This window comes from Typopeltis vanoorti, chromosome 10 (assembly GCF_054136105.1).
Source record: "Typopeltis vanoorti isolate ZY-2024b chromosome 10, IOZ_Tvanoo_1.0, whole genome shotgun sequence".
In the NCBI taxonomy this organism is placed as follows: Eukaryota; Metazoa; Arthropoda; class Arachnida; order Uropygi; family Thelyphonidae; genus Typopeltis; species Typopeltis vanoorti.
Window position 1 is genome coordinate 117,642,964 of NC_143558.1, and position 13,615 is coordinate 117,656,578.

General features: G+C 37.7%; 1 protein-coding gene across 2 annotated transcripts in view; it reads left to right on the forward strand.

Moving 5' to 3' along the window:
• LOC150102729 (uncharacterized) overlaps nucleotides 1–13,615 on the forward strand; it is a 253,287-nt gene that overhangs the window by 110,667 nt on the left and 129,005 nt on the right. The gene's annotated exons all lie outside the window — the stretch shown is intronic.

The following is a 13,615-nucleotide window of genomic DNA, read 5'->3' on the forward strand; positions in this document are numbered from 1 at the left end:
GTGCTGATTTTTTTCTTCTGACAATGTAATCAGTGATTAAACTTTGTGATGATGATTTCACTAATTTTTTATACAGCTCACGTTGGAATTTAAAGGCTCGTTCAGAATTTGTGTCATTAACAAGAAAATCATTTTCGAATTTATTGCACAGTTCAAGACCTCGAATTATATTTGCAGTGTGAGGGAGACAGGTTTTTCTTCTGCTTCACTATCGTTTTCTGGATCTTTGACGATATCTAAAGTTAAGATATCCAATAATATCGTCACTTAAGGCATTATCCACAAGCAATTCGTCTACATCGTTCTGGCTAAATGTATCAAAACCTTCTCCACCAATTTCATGTGCCAATGTAATGATTTCAGCGATAATGTAGATGTTTGCATGGTTTGCAATTCATCCAGGCCAAGCTGCTCTCCAGCAAGCATTTAAAGTATGTGGTCTTATTTCAGCGATAGCAGATGCAACATGATTTAAGCAGTGCGAAATAAAAATTTTTTTTCCAAATGTCAGTTACTGTTAATGACTCATTTTCTAGTTTGTTCGATATGAATTGAAAAGTGTGCTTAACGTAATATTTTTTTAAAAGTAGCAATTATGCCTTAATCTAATGGCTGAATAATGCTTGTTGTATTGGGTGGAAAAAACACTACTTGCACATTTGGATGTTCTAAATGTGAATGACATGGTGCATTGTCAACAATTAATAAAGCTTTAAAATCGAGAGCTTTTTGCTTCATATATGTTTCCACTTCTGGTACAAAGCAATCCATTCAGTAAATACAGCAGTTGTTACCCAGGCTTTTGTATTAGCCATCCAATGTACTGGTAGCTGTTTTAGATATTTGCCTTTTAGAGAATGTGGGCTTAGAAATCGATTTACTAGGAGTGGGTTTCAACATTCGATCTCCTGATGCATTGCTACAAAGTAACAACAACGTTACTCGATTTTTGCTTGCTTTAAACCCACTTACTCAGACTTTGCGATGTAAGTTCAACTAGGCATTTTCTTCCAAAACAAACCCATTTTGTCAGTGTTAAACACTTGATCGGGACAATATACACCATCTTCAATAATTTTGGCTAACTTCTCTTGAAAATTTTTGGCTGCTGCTTCATCTGCTGCTGCAACTTCTCCTGTAATCTTCATGTTATGAAGTGCATTCTTTTTAAAAACCTGGTTAACCATCCTTTGCTAGCCAAAAATTCTTTATCAGCCTCGGAAGCGGAAGTAGACGGCTCCTATTGCTTCATCTGTTCATAAAACCAAAAAGCTTTTTGTTTAATTAAATAACCACTTATAGGAATTCTTCTTTGAATTAATTCTTCAATCCAAATTACAAGTGCTCGTTCCGTGTTTTCTAATAAAGCATCTCTTTGAGTACGATGATAATTTGGCACTTAGTTTTGTGCTAGAAATGACAGATTTTCTTATTGAGACTTCATTCTTTTTAATTAATCATGTAGTAGATTTGCCTAAATTAAAATGTTTACCAATTAAAATTGCAATTTTCATTTCCAAAGAAATTGCTTTTCTTTGGTGTTTTTTTCCTCCATTGGGCCAAATTTAATTGATTATTAATTAATAAAAAATCAGCTAAATTAACAATTAATTAATACATTACAAAATAACCAAGGTGTTCCATGAAAATTTCAGGATTTGTGAAGTGTTTCCGTCATAGGTAAAGTTTGGGAAATGCTGGATTATCCTATTATTGGAATGTGTTCTCCTTCTGTTGACATGCGCAGAAGTGTCAAAAGGTCTCGTATCTGTGGGCATGCACTGCATAATTTCAAATCCACATAAAAAGATACCCGAGTGTACATCATTACCATCAAATTCTTGATATGTACCCACAGGAGATGTACAGGATATTATGATAGTGCCACATGAAATGCTTACATCATTACTAACTTCTTATTGACAATTTTCCTTCAAAATAATTTGTTATCTGTCATGACTCCCATATGGTCGCATCTTATCTTTCAGTCTTCTAAGGCACTTCTTACTGCATCAGTCCACATAGATCTTGGTCTTGTTCTGGGTCTTTTTCCTGCCATCCTGCAAAACGCCTGTTTTGCTAACTTTTCCTTGCACATTCTTTTAAGCGACCATATCACCTGAGATTCTGCTCATGCACTCCTCAGTACTAACATATCAAGTTTCTTCCTGATATCCTCATTTTTAATGATTCTGCTATTGCCGCCAACTTTTCACTCCTGTAATCTTTCTAAGAATTATCATACCCTCTGAACACCAGTCTTTGATCAAGTATTTTACTAAAGTTACGTGCTGTTCAAAAAATTATTTAATTTAGGTGATTAACTAGAAAAATTTTGATTCATATATCGAGGATCATCATCACTGTAATATGGTTAGAAATGTTTACTTACTAACTTTGGACAAGGAATTTCCGTCTACAATTTTCCTCCAAATTAACCTATTATCTATGGGAAGTTTTCATTATTGAGACCATATTTTAAGATAAATAATGAGTTTAATAAAAATAAGCTATTTTAACCCTACAAGCTTCGTAAGTTATCAGACTTACATTGTCAGGGGTAGTAGTAAAAAAGTTATACACAAATTATATTTATTTTTTATTGAAAACTGTTGTTGATTTGTTGGTTGTAAGTTTGTTTCTAATATCCCATAAGTCAGCCAGTAGCAACGTATAGCATCTGCAGTGGTTTCCAATAAAAAGAAATATAATTTGATAAATGAGTTTAATTTGCTTCAACAAGAAAAAACATCTAGATTATTCAAAGTTGTCATCAATCTTTCTTCCAAAGTCTTATCTATGAGAAGGGGGGGGGGATAAAAAGTTCTGATAAGTACCTAGAACAAAAATGATATTAAAACAACTGATTATAACCACCAGAAAGAACATATCTTAAAAACCTTTTAATCCCCATGTTTCATCAAATTGTAATAATTTGTTCTTTTTCTTTTAGGATATATAAGAAGGCATGTCAGATGTTTTGAAGAAATTCAAAGACTCACAGTTACAGGCTGTCAAGTTTTTCATGCTGAGATTCACCAAATTTTGTGTGACACTTTAGGGGACTGTGCCCCAGAATATCCAACAGATGCCAGATGGGTGGCCAAGTTTAAAACTGGTCCTTGCAAAATTTATGTATGGGGGGGGGGATTGATTTATTGTGCTTGTTTGTATTCGTATTCTATCTATGGGCTAATTATTAACTCATTAATTTGTAATCATGTTGGGCTGCACCATCATAAAAACTTATACTATCTACTAAGTTTCGTCTATTCCTCTTAATCCCTGACCATCCTTACTTTCTTTGTTTGCTTAGCGCTCTTGTCTTAAAGCTTTATTCCCTCCTTTCTTTCTTACCCTTTGCTCCTGCTGCCTGTTTTTTCAACTATCACTGGCTAAACAATTGCGGTACACTTATTCTCCCAGATTCTTCTACCAGACAAATTTATTTATATTAATGACTGCCCAGCCTGGAAGGATTAATATAGTATAAGAGTACGAACAAAGGTAAGGTCTGAGCTAAAATCCAATGAACTATACAGCGTCTTAGCTATTCTAAATCAACACATGCACACAGGTACGAGTTTTATTCGAGATAGTGCACTGGCAAATGATTAGGTCCGTTGTAGCTAAAACAAAACATTTTATTTTAACTAGACAGTTGGGAATACAACATAGTGGGGAATAACTAACTTTCCCAGCATATCTAACTTCAGCAAAACTACCAAACATTGAAATATATACATTTTACATACACTCAGCATTTACTCTTTACTTAGTATTATAAGACACATACCTTTCTATAAGTATAAAATAGCATTTCTTCATATATAGCAGCCATCAAGAATTCTCCTTGCACCATTATAACTTATACACTTGTTCTACCCAGTTACTATACAACACTTAAAAACTTTGCCATTGACCCTTTTGTAACACTTACATACAATTCTTACTTAACTAAGTTACACAGAAAATAATAACAATATCACTTGTTTACTCGCAGTTCTTTCTGTAAAAACAGTCCTCTTTCATGAACTAAACCTCTGTTGGGACATATTGAATCATTACCGTTACACAGGATACATTCTTGTCTCGGACACTCCAGTACTTTACTTCTCTTGTTCCACTGGTGGCTTATTTGTTGACCACACATCAAACCTTTCACTGGAGTGACGGTCAGTTATGTGAGGGGACAACTGTTGCCAGACACTTGGAAGTCGCTCGAAACATTCTCGAGGATTTGCCAATGAAGTGGCTCCGATAGTGGGCAGCAAGTCTCCAGTTGTGTACTTTGTGCCATTGCCTCATCTCTTCTCTTCCACTCAGCCAATAAGGGAACCTGAACACCAGCAGTAGTTGTCGTAATCCTTCTTCTCTCTTCAGCCCCTTCTTTTTTTTCAGCCCCCTTTTATATGCTCCCTGCTCTTTGTTCTCAACCTTTGAATGTCCATAATTAGCCGTCGGCACTGTGCAGTCACTCTGGCTTTCGCGCTGAAGGTCGTTGCCTTAGGTATTCGCAGGTTGTTGTGAACTTTTCTGATACACTATTCTTATAGTTTACTTACAATGTTAATATCACTTAATTTTAAGTACAATATTTTAACAGAAATTATTTAACATAATTTTCAATACAGTAAATTTCTATTCAGACAAAAGGAATCTTACACTATTTTTCCTACATTATTTAGGTCTAAAACCCCTGTAAAATTGAGATCGATAAATTATTTAATTTATCGCACGAAATTTTACATCCCCAGGACAGGAAGACCTTCTACAGTGATCATCCTGAAAACATTGATGAAAACCTTGATGATGATAGAGGAATACTAGCCAAAAGCATTGCAAAGACTCTGGGGGTATCCAGGAAACAAGTTGGAGTCATTATTTGCCAACATCTGAACATGCAAAAGCTCTCAGCGAAGTGGGTCCCCAAATGTTTGAATGCCAACTAAAAAAAAAGTGTGCTGTCATCGCAAAAGATTTTGGGTCATTTTGAGAAATCAGGTGCAAATTGTTTGGCTCTTATTATGACTGTTAATGAAACATGGCTTTTTATGGATTCACTATGATCCAGAGACCAAACAACAGTCAATGGAGTGGAGACAAAGGTTCTTCATGGCCAAAGAAGTTCCGAGCCCAAAAGTCAGCAGGAAAGGTTCTTGCTATTATCTTTTGGGATATGGATGGTGTAATCCTTCCCAAGTGTAAAATCATGTATAGAAGGATTTTTATACAAAAATGCCTTATATACTGAATTTACTGGAAAATGAAATTCAATTCAATATACTTGTGATTAATCAGCAAAATATGTTATGTTTAGTAATATAGAAATAAATTTTTGTGAATTGTTAAATAGTGTAACTGCCAAAATTTAGTAAAAGAACAAAGAAAGCTAAATGTGAAATAATTATGTCAAAAGAAAGTTCCAGACAAAGATATTTCCAGACTGATTATCTTATTAACTTATGACCTGGGGCAATTACAATTGTGAAGGTCAAATATGTATGGGGGTTCCCACTTTAATGCAACGACGGAAAAAGGTGGCAGGTGCAGACCCATGAAATACCAAAGGGATTAAAACGTAGCAGAACCCAAGGTCAAGTGAGCCAGATAAAAGGAAGTTGCTACGAAGACAAGGGGGGACACGACGAGGGTGGTTACGGTGAGGCAGGTTATGTAGTTACGACGTAAGCTATGAGAGTTACGGCAATGGAGGTCAGAGGTTACAGCATCACAACTGAGTTTTGCTAATCGTCTTCAGGTGGAAGGCCATGCAGAAGGAGAGGCAGAATAAGTTCATCTTCGTTCCGCTTTGGATCCAGGTTCGGGAAAGCTGCCTCGATTGAAGGTCAGAGTCCTGTGTTCCAGCCGATAGATGCCAGAATTGTGAGACAACTAATTTGAGTTGTGTTTGAAGAAAGTCATTACCAGAATTTCATGCTGCCAAATTCCTGATGATCGCAAAGTAAGAAGTGATCTCGCAATATTCTGGAAAAAGGTACCCATGTGCGTAGCCAAGATCGGAAAGTATCAGACGAAATAGATTTCAAGAATCTATGAGAGTGGACTAGACTACTATTTCAAAGTAAGGTTTCATGTTTTTTTTTTTTTTTTTTTTTTTTTTCAGAATTGTGACGGTGATTTGTCTGAAGTTTTCTTTGTAATAATAATTGAGGACTATAGGCATTAGGCTAATCTTTGAATTATCTTGTTCAGTTGTATGAGAGAAAACTTAGTATAATTTAAGGCGAAATATTTTGTGCTTAATATTTTTGGTATTAGTTATGCCTGCTTCTGTTTAGAATGGAGGAGTTGCTTTGTGTGATTAAGTGTGAACTAAAGAAATATCAAAGACACATTGTTTTACAAGGATTGTTTACCTAAGAGGTTTAATTGTATTTGCATTCATGAGTTGCCATTGAAGTATAGAGCCGGAGAATTAATTTGTAATATTAGTAATAACCCTTTTGTACTTGTTTTGATTATGAAAATTGTTTTCTTGTTTAAATAATTTGCCTGATTCTTGCGCACCAATGCACTGCTCACAAAATTCGAATCTGTGTGTCCTAGAGTTGAATAGCCACGACTGTAGTATAGAAGTTTTACATTACTAAATTTAGTATTAAGTAAGAGAGAAAGGTTCCGTGTTTTACTGAGTGTTTTTCTTTGGAAGGATATTCATCTCCTATCCACAAATTTTGGTGGCGCAGCCAGAATCAAATAAATTTCCAAAATTCAATTTAGAAAAACGCCAGTTGTTCAGACAAAGAGATTGGCTCCAGCCAGAGACAATTTCTTAGATCTGAGGTTTTGCACACATGAACCGTTGTGTAATTCTCAAGGCTGCAAATATTATTTGCAGCCTTGAGAATTAAGTTGAGTGAAAAGATTGAAGGTTACGAGATTAAATCAAGCAACGGATTATATGCTCGGAAATACGACTGTATAAGTTAAGGTTTAAGTTAAAATAAAGAGAGATTTTGAAGATAAGTTTTGAATAGTATAATATCTTAGATTTTACAAAGACGCAGCAGACAAAAGATTTAATTAATCAGAAATAATTTAACAATGGCGCAGCTTACAGGATTTAATTTAATCACCAGAAATTTACACAAGTACCTCAAAAAAGGTGAAACTGTTACAGCAGCAGTTTATTCAACAGCCCTGAAGAAATTGAAGGAGGTACTGAAGGAAAAACACTGCGGTAAACTGAGCAGAGGCATGCTGCCTTTGCAGAACAACACACCTGCTTATACAACTTGGGCTTTCAATGTCTGCCTCACCCAGACCTGGCCCCATCTGACTATTTCCTGTTCCCAAATTTAAAGAAACACTTGAAAGGAAGAAAATTTACTACAGATGATGAAGTCATATCTGCAGCTGAGGACTGGTTTGTGCAACAAGGGAAAGAGGATTGCAAATAATGCAGCACTGTTTTAACAAATATATAACACTTCATGGAGAATATGTAGAATAATGTGTAAGTTATGTGGTTCTACCTCAATTCCTTCATGGTGATTATCACAACTTTTCAGCACACCCTCATAGCACCGAAAAAATCTCTTAGTGAGAGGTTTAATTTTGCCTTATCCCCCACAGAACATTCCAAAAATAGACATTATAGCACAAATTGAAAAGCGGAATAAACAATCTTCCAAGAGACTCTGCAGGCCTCATCTGCATTCAAATTTCAACCTTATTGTTAAATCTAAATTACAATAGAAACATACCAAAATTGGAATTGACAGCTCTTAAAGAATTAAGACGAAATAAAAACATAGTAATAGTCAGGGCAGACAAAGGATTTATTATTATATTATTATTATTATTATTACGTGACACCTCCAGGGAGTCCAAAAGGACTCATCTAGGGAGGGCACCTACTCTACAACTCTGTCTTCACCACCCAATCCACCAACTGGAACTACACTAACGCCATTTACTGCCCATCACCACCAGTATTTTCACAGATAATCACAAACATCCATGCCCCACAGCGGGATTCGAACCCGCAGCGTTTTGGTTGGAGAGCAGATAGCTAACCACTCGGTCATCCAGGCTGGCAAAAAATCTGCAGCAGTGATTATGAATACATAAGAAAAATGAACAGCATATTAAAAGATTCCAACACTGCAGGAACCTTTATCCTTAGACTGGGATCCCACATGGTGCACACATAAGAAAACTAATGACTTGATCATAAAGTTACCTAATTGGCCATGAGAATTAAAATCTTTATCATCAAAACATCCATTCATTCCAAGAATTTATGGCACACCAGAAAGATGCAGCCAATTGTAGATGGGAGGGATTCCCCAACCTAAAACTTAGCTAAATATCTGTCGAACCTGATATCCCCCACACATAGGAAAAATAGATCATATGTAAAAAATGGCTTATATTTTATTGAAAAGATAAAAGATGTAAATATAGAGCCTTCAGACATCAAGTTTTGATGTAGTCAGTCTTTTCACCAATGTCATCCTTAGGTACATTGGTGAATCTATTGTGGATCTATTCCTTCTTCTTCTTTCGTTATGCCTTATCCCGTGTTAAATGGGGTCGGCGTTCCCATCTTTAATCTTCTTCCAGATTCTTCGGTCCAGGGCATCTCCCTGACTCCATCCTTTCTCCCTAAGATCCTCTGCCACCTTATCCCTCCATCTGAGTTTGGACCTGCCTCTTTTCTTCCTTCCCTCCACCTCCATACACTCCACTCGTTTACCAACGTACTCCTCACTCCTTCTCTCTACATGACCGAACCACCTCACCCTGCTTTCTTATACCTTCTTACCGATCAATCCCACCTTGATCGTCCCTCTGACGTAGTCATTCCTTATCCTGTCCTTCTTTGTCACGCCACTCATTCATCTCAACAATCGCATCTCCGCCACCTCCATCTTCCTCTCCTGTGCGTTTGTTATAGGCCACGTCTCCACGCCATGGAGCATTGCTGGCCTCACCACCATCTTATACAGCTTTCCTTTCATCTTACAACTCACTCTCGTCGCACAGGACCCCACTCATCTTCCTCCAGTTCATCCAGCCGCATGTTATTCGGTGCTGTATTTCTTTATCCAGGTCACCATTCCTCTCGACGACCGACCCAAGGTACTTGAATTTCTTCCCTGAAGTTAACCTTTCACCCTGGAGTCATATGATCATATCCTCGTCACTCCCCATTGACATATATTTGGTCTTTTACCCGGTTAATTTTCATGCCTCTCTTCTCCAATACCTTTCTCCACTCTTCCAGGGTCTTTTCAAGCTTCTCTTGGGATGATTCGCAGAGAACAATATCATCGGTAAACATCATGCTCCTGGCGCCTCCTTCTTGACGTCCTCCACTAGTACATCCATGACCAGATCAAAGAGATAGGGGCTCAGAGTTGATCTCTGATGGAGCCCTACGACAATGGGGAACCCTTCTGTCATGCCGACACTAGACCTGACCTGAGTTTTTGCTCCCTCATACATCTCTTTCACCAACCTGTCGTACGCCTTTTCCAGGTCTATAAACACCATATGTAGCTCCGCCTCCATCTCCCTGTATTTCTCCATCAATTGCCTTAGCGCAAATATTGCATTCATTGTCCCTCTTCCTGGCATAAATCCAAACTGCTCCTCACCAATTTTTGTTTGCCGCCTTATCCTTCCTTCAATTACTCTTTCCCATATCTTCAACATGTGTGACATCAGCTTGATCCCTCTATAGTTGCCACAGTCTTGAACATCTCCTTTTCCCTTGTAGATTGGGACGAGAATGCTTTTCCTCCATTCCTCTGGTATCTTTTCCTCTTGGGCTATTTTCCTCATCAGATCCCATAACATGTCTACGCCCTCGCTGCCCAAGCTTCTCCACACTTCTCCAGGTATCTGGTCTGCCCTCACAGCCTTTCCATTCTTCGTTTTTCTCAGTGCCCAATACACTTCTTCTCTGCTTATGTCCTGCACCAATCCTTCGTTTGCCTCCTCATCCTCACACCTCTCTCTTGGATTCTCCTCATTTAGTAGATTATGAAAATATTCTCATCTTTCTCTGATTTTGTCCTCCTCTTGTAGTACTACTACTCCTGTGGCATCCTTTATCTGCTTAACTGATGTTATGTCTTTCGAGGCCTTATCTCTAGCTTTCGCTATTTTCAACAGCTTAGTTTCACCACCGTTTCTCTCCAGTACTTCATAAACCTCTTCAACTGCCTTCGCCCTTGCTGCAGCTCTCTTTGCACTTTTCTTCGCTAATCTATATGCCTCCTTGTCAGCTCTGGTTCCAGTCATGTCCCATTTTTTCTTTGCCTCTTTCTTTTCCTTGATCTCCAACTGCACCTCCTCATTCCACCACCATGCCTCCTTATCCTCGGGCGGCCCCTTTCCTGATGTTATACCGAGCACCTCTTCTCCAATTTTTCTAATATTCCGACTATTTACGTCCCACCATTCTTCCACATCCTCTGGTAACTTCATTCCTTCCAATACCTTTTCTTTAAACTCATTCCTTGGACCTTCCTTTTCCAATTTGCACCACTTTATTTTCCTATTTTTCTGCCACTTCCGTCTATTCTTCTTTTCCCCTTTTATATCACAGTCTACCACAACCAACCTGTGCTGCTACACTTTCTCCATTAATCACTTTACAGTTTTTCACTTCCTTCAGATGTTTCCTTCTGCACATAATATAGTCAATCTGACTCATCCTATCCCTGCTCTTATAAGTTATCAGGTGTCCAACTCTCTTCTTAAACCACGTGTTAGCTATAGCCAGGTCAAAGGCTACAGCATGCTCTATGATTCTTTTACCTTCTTCATTTCTTTCACGACTACTCCAACCCCCATGCACCCTTTCTTCACCACTTCGTCGCCTTCCTAAATGCCTTTTCTGGTCTGCTCCGACGATCGCTCTCTCTCTCAGCATCAGGAATTCCCATTACTACTGGTCTAGTTCTCTCCGGTATGCCTCTTTCTCCTCCTCATCACAACCTACTTGTGGGGTGTATCCACACACTATCACAGCCACACTTCCTCCAAACTCAAGTTTAACACTCATAATCCGATTGTTCTTCCAGCACACCTCGCAGACTCCACCTTTCAGCTCCTTGTCGATGATGATTCCAACTCCATTTCTTCCATTCTCATTCACCCCATTGTAAAACAGTTTTTACAGCGGGGTGTAAAAACAAGATCTTCAGCTTCCTTCTTCTCATCATGTCTACTATCTCCCTACTCTTCTCATTCGTTGTACACACATTCAGTGACCCGATTCTTACTTTACACACTCTCTCTTTCTGTTGGACTTGCTTCTTTAGCCGAACCCATCCTTGGTTCGGTAGCCCAAGCCCACTTCTCACAGTCCTCGGGTGACAGAACTGCGCGTCGCTTACGGGGGATGCCCTAGCCGTTGTCCTTACTCTGTTATTCGACATTTCATCCCTGGTTTTGGCATGTTTTTTTACGGCCGGATGCCCTTTCTGACGCCAACCCCCATTTATCCGGGCTTGAGACCGGCACTGAGATAGGCTAACTTGCCCTCTCCAGTGGCTGGGTTATACTGTGCCTAAAGAGCTGAAATGCTTTAATTTGTTCTGTACACTCTCCATTCAGGATGCAGTTGGTGTGATGTTTTTAATGCTCCTGCCTATTTGTATAGTCTTTGTCTTTTTATTTGTCGATTCTCATACCAAATTTTTTAAAGCAGTTATTCAGTTTATTTAGGGAAGATTTGGATTGGATTTATTTAAGAATATAACATCATCTGCATAAAGAGCTGAAATTAACATCTCCAGTTCTTACATCAAGTTGAATTCTACTTTCCTTCCAAATGGGATCCATACGGATGAGATAAGAATACAGATAATCTGCACCCGTCTCTCATCTGATTTTACATCAAACTATTTTCCTCTACTACCTCCTTCAATTTTAACTGCTGACTTGCAACTCAAATATAGACTATGCATTGCTCAATATAATGCATAGTCTTGGCATTACTTGATATAATGTTTCATTTACGCCATGCAGTTGTAGCATTTCAAACAGTTTTTCTCTTGACACCTTCATATGCTTTTCCAAATCTACAAAACTTAAATACAGTTCCATGTTATATTCCCATGATTTATCAGCCACTTGTCTTAAAGTGAAATCTTATTCTGACAACCTCAATATGCCCTGAAACCAGCTTGTTCTTGGCCAAATTTCTCTCCCACAATTTTTCTTAGGCTTTTATCAATATACTTGCACAGATGTTACCAGCAACACTGTAATTCTCACATTCAGTTTTATTTCCCTTTTTACAAATGGTTACCATGAGATCTCTACTCCAGTTATCTAGAATTTAACCCTGAGACCAGTCCTTCTGAATAATGAAGCATAGCCATTGTGAGCATTTCTGGTCAGATATCATCTACAGTTGCCTTATCACATTTCATATTTTAATTGTTTTTTTTTTTACCTCAAGTATTGATATGTACTCATAAAAGCATTCTCTTGAATGTATTCTTCCACCATGCTGTCACTTGTTTGTTTCATTTTGTAATATTTTAAACTAATTACTCCACACATTTAGTATATCTTTATCTCCAGAGCTAGTTGTTGAAGATTTTTTTTACTTCGTCATAAATTCAAATTAAAGATACCAAGAAAGTATATTCTTGTTTAATCCTTTATCCAAGTAAGCGAACAATATTTGCGTGTGAAGTATCTTCAGGATCAGGCTACTTGTATAAAGAGGCTGATATATATATATGTTTGTGCCTCTAGTATCCTGAAGATACTTCAGGCACAAACTTTGTTTGCTTACACTTGGATAAAGGATTAAACTAAATTTATTATAGTCTAACCAAGTGGAAAATAAACTTCCAGCATCTTTCTCTAAATCCAGAGTAATTTAATAATAAAGTGGTACACCTTTTGGCAACTCGTATAAGTAAATATGACCTCTCCATTGCTTCTGCCTTATATCACCACTGCTGGGTCTGGCTCCCACTGATGAGACCTAAATAAAGGTCGAAACCGGTCTGGGTAGTGGCCCTTCCCTTAATGCATAGCATGTCCGCAAGGAGATGTGCTTTGCATATGGGAGATACTTAGACAAGGAGTGATGAGAGCTTGGTCCATCTTTACTACGAGTTGCCTCAGTCCTGAAGATACTTCAGACACAAACTTTGTTTGCTTACACTTGGATAAAAGATTAAACTAAATTTATTATAGTCTAACCAAGTGGAAAATAAACTTCCAACCAAATATAGCTTTCTTCTTCATTATTGTTTTCTAATATACAGCGTTTTAAAACAAACACATTTTCCCCACTCTGCACAGATTTGGTTACAATTAATTGACAAATTATAAAATTTAAAGTTATCCTGCAATTAATTGCATTAGACCAATTAGGATGAGTACTTGCTATATTCTTAAAACTTTCATTCATCGATAAAACTGCAATTATACGGTCATGCTGTGATGTGAATTTTGTAGTGCAGGTTGCAGTCATAAGCCATGACTGCATATCCAACCAAAATGGGCATGCGATGCAACTAATATATATCAAAAGGAACACATTTGTATGACAATCCCACCATTTCACAATTACAGCATCCTTGAATGCTGTGGTCTTGTCTGATTCACT